General features: G+C 54.3%; 1 protein-coding gene across 2 annotated transcripts in view; it reads left to right on the top strand.

Annotated features, from left to right (window-relative positions):
* Nucleotides 1-1,357: 1,357 nt before the first annotated feature.
* UNC5CL (unc-5 homolog C (C. elegans)-like) overlaps nucleotides 1,358-3,951 on the top strand; it is an 11,650-nt gene continuing 9,056 nt past the window's right edge. Inside the window, exon 1 of one of the 2 annotated variants that reach the window (XM_012640909.1) lies at nucleotides 1,358-1,647. The gene's annotated coding sequence lies outside the window, so the exon portion shown is untranslated. Of the gene's footprint in view, nucleotides 1,653-3,951 lie in introns of both variants that reach the window. The other variant, XM_012640910.1, reaches the window with a different exon arrangement.

The raw sequence follows: 3,951 nt of genomic DNA on the forward strand, positions 1-3,951 counted from the left end.
AGTGGAGGTGGGTGGGGTATCAGGCAGGAGTGGCCTGGTGCTTCCTGGCAGAGTCCTGCCTCCCAGCTGCCCTAGAAAGGGGTAGGGGAGGGTGCCCTGTCTGTTGACAAAGTCCAGCCTCCTGTGTGACTCAGAGCTTTGTCCAACAAAGACGAACACCCCCCCTACATTCCCTATCAAAGTTCTGAGCACCCCTTCCTTGCTGGTCCTCTAGGCATGAGGCCTTCTTCCCGGGTTGCCCGCTCTCCACTGGTTCCTCTGCTACAGCTCAGCACTTTGGGGAACTGGGCTCCCCTGGGAGGTTTATCCCACCCTCTCACCTCCCCCAGGGAAGAAGCAGAGGGGAGGGGGTTGCAGTCGGGGACAAGAGGTGAGAGAATCATTAACTGAGATGAAAGCAGAGGAAGTTACTTATTTTCTATGAGAGATGATAAGTGGGGTTCTCGGGGAGTTCACCAAGGTTCCTCAACTGCAGGAGGCCACGCCATACTGATTAGTTACCATTTATCCAGCAGCCATTCTGTGGTGGGCACTTTATACTCATTGGCTCACTGATGACAGTTAGTATCCCACACAAGGTGGGAATTTTTATCTGCATTTGACAGGCAAGGAATTGAGGCGCAGAGGGTCAAAGTACCTTGTCCGGGATTACACAGACAATGCATGGCTCGCCTGGGTTGTATGCATCCTCTTCTCTCTCAGCTCCGTTCAAGAAGTCTTTATTGAACACCTACTATATGTATCAGGCTATACCAAGAGCTGAGGAGACAGCAGAAAGCAGAGGGAAAAAGTCCCTCTCCATAGGGAGCTTTCATTCCAGTGGCGTCATCGCTCTCTCCTAGGCAGAGTTTCTAGGAACGGGGGATGGCAAATGACCCCCAAGTTCAGCTCTCCCCCAAGGGGCAGTGCCCCTCCCAATTCTGAGCGTGGGAGTGGAAAGAGCGCTGAGTGGGGAGAAGGTACGGGGACATCCCAAAGGCACCAGCATCTTGCGAGTGGTTAACCCTCTCAGCGCCTCCACGGGCTTCTCTACGCAGGAAGGGGATGGAGCTAGAGACTGCCTAGCTCCCTGGACCAGCTGCACTGGCATCACCGGGAGCTTCTTAGAGCTGCAGAATCTCGGTCCCTACCGAGACCTACAGAATCGCAACCTACATTTTAACAAGGTCCCCCAGGTAATTCTTATGTACATTATAGCTTAAGGATCTCTGGTTAAGGTTCTCTTCTTGTTTTCTGCCACTTTAATAATAGCCACCGTCTGGGGACAGCCGCTCGCCGGCAGAGGGCACTGTTGGGAGGGGTTCTTTCTTTCTTTTTTTGGAGGCATGGCTGGGAGGGGTTTCCAGGTGCAGCACCTAGGTTGTCTCCCCCAGCCCCCGCTCCTTTCCAGACCTAGACTGGCAAGTTCACTGACTTTTGGGATCCTCAGCTACTCCCTTGTCTCGGCTGGACTTTGTCAACAGATGGGGACACTCTCCCCTACCCGTCTTTAGGGTGGCTGAGAGGCAGGATTCTCTGCCGGGAAGCGCCAGGCCACTCCTGCCCAGATCCCCACCCACCTCCACTTGTCTGCTGGCCTGGCAACTGGGTCTGGCTGACCTGTTTCTCACATAAGCTAGCAGCTCCTGACAGCACCTAGACAGTAAGGTAAGGTGAGCACCACCTGGGGCAGCTGGGGGTGGGGTGGGCATTGCCTGGGGCTCAGGGGAGGAGCCAGACCAGCTCAGCTCGACTGCCAGAGTGTGGGGACCCTCTGCTGGAGGAGGGGAGGAAAACGGGATTTGGGGAAGGGCCACTGTAGATGGGTGTGAGGACTGGGGATAAGATTCTATGTCCTGTGGAAATATATACTGTACTAATGAATGCTCCCCATTGCTTACATTTGGACTCATCCATCCCAGTACTTTATGTCCTGCAATAACTGGAGACCTAGCAGGTGTTGGGGAGGCACAGCAAGAACCAATGGGATAGGGAAGGGTTGAGTGTTTCCTTAAAGGGTACGGGTAGAACTTTGCAGCAGGAGTCTAGATCTTTGTGCTGGAAGAGGCAACTGCCTAGGGACAGGTGATGGCAGCATCCTACAGGGCCCTCATTTTGGGGGGAACCGCTACCCAGGATTACCTGGGGGCTGGGACAAGACACCTGGAGGAGTGGTAATGAGGAGTTCAGCCGTGGGTCTGGGAGGCTCCAATCCACACTCGAATGGCTACAGACTATTCAAGTGCTGAGTGCTGTAGACCCCACTCAGCAAAACTTGGGAAGCTTTCCCCTCTTGCGGCCAGGGGGAGGATAGCACGAGGGTCAGGGAAGCCTGGAAGAGCTGTCAGCCTGGGAGACCCAGGGCTGAACTGGGGGAGGAGTTAACCTGCTTCAGGCCAGGTAAAAGAATGGGTTCCTGGGAGAGAGGCTCAGTGGGGCTTTGGGAGAGGTGCATGCCAACTGCCCCAGCTTGGCAGGCTGGGAAAGGGGACACCACTGTACCACCCAGTGTGGTGGAGGGGATTTGGGCTCTGGTCTTTCGGCAGCCCCAGGAAGGTGGTTGCTGTAGACGCAGAGTGGACCCCTCCTTCCCCAACTTAACCGGCCCAACCCCCGCCCCCGGGGCCCTGGGGGCCAAGGGGGAAGGGGCAGCAACAAGGAAACGAAGAAGGGCCCTTAAGTCCCTCTGGTTAATTTTAACTTAATTTTGCCTCCTTCCGCCCCAACTCAATTCCTCCAAAACAAGGAAAGAAAAAAACCAAGAAAAAAAAAGTGGTGGGGAGAGAAAGGGGGTGTTTCTGGAAGTCCTTGTCATCTGTGCTCATCTTTCCTTTCTGCCTTCAGTTATTTAATAATCCCCCATCCACCCTCACTGTGGGGAGAAAACTTGGCTTCCTTATCTGTGAAATGGAGATAAAAATAATATGTAGCTCATAAGGCCGCTGTGAACATTAAGTGAGATAAGCCATACAGAGTGCTTTAACACGTGGCACACAGTAAAGCTCCGTGCATGTTAGCCATAATAATATTATTATTATTACAGTTAGAATTATGATTATTACTAATGTGGAAGGACCAAAAGGAATGGGTGAGACATAAGGGGTAGCTTGCTACTCCACCCCCATCTCAACAGATCTGGGCCACTGCCAACTCACCCGATTCGCTCTTGTATGCCCTGCAAGAGGCCTGGCTGAAGAAGGCTGGCGTATTGTCTGCAGGGCTGGATTTTAAGGCAAATGGAACAATGCCATTTGCCCTTCCTGCCCACATTTTCAGCCAGGCCATGAAGGAAACAGGTCCTGCCTCAGTCTTTAATCCTGAGGACACAGAGGAGCTTCTGCCCCTGTCTGGGAGGAGCTAGGAAGGGGGCTCAGTTTTCATGGGTCCCAGGGAAGGAAGGAAGGAAGAAGGCAGCACAGCCTCAGCTGCAGGTGGGGGTTGCGAGTGGAGGGAGTGGGGAGGACCCGAGTGAGTCAAACAGAGGGGCCTCCCAGGACTTTGGAAGAAGACTCCATGCCTCATGGGACGCAGCTAGTGAGCGAATGAACTGCAGCCCCTCGGAAGCTCCTTGAGAGCAGAATAAGACGTCGTCTTTGGCAGGACTGAACTTCCCACGGTGCCTGATACACAGCGGTGCTCAGAAAATGTTCACTTGAGTGGAAAAACCACACGTGCCAGCATATAATCAAGAGTTACTCAGTGTGGGGGGATGGCTGTAGAGAGAGCGCTCAGGGAGCGGGGAGACTGTCAAAGGCTGGTGCGCCAGGGGGAGGCGCTATTGAACAGGAGGGGTGCACGTGGGTAGATGAAGCGGCGGGGAGAGCAAGGGAGGGAGAAACAGAAAACGGCGTGAGCGAAAGCCGAGGCTTGAATTAAGTAGGCGTGGGGAGCCAGGGCGGCCAGAGTGTGAGGCGTTGGAAATTAAGGGGGCTGGAAGAGGAGAGGTGGGAGGGGGCGGGGGCTGCTGAGAGT

This window comes from Propithecus coquereli, unplaced genomic scaffold (genome assembly GCF_000956105.1).
Source record: "Propithecus coquereli isolate 6110/MARCELLA unplaced genomic scaffold, Pcoq_1.0 Scaffold158, whole genome shotgun sequence".
In the NCBI taxonomy this organism is placed as follows: Eukaryota; Metazoa; Chordata; class Mammalia; order Primates; family Indriidae; genus Propithecus; species Propithecus coquereli.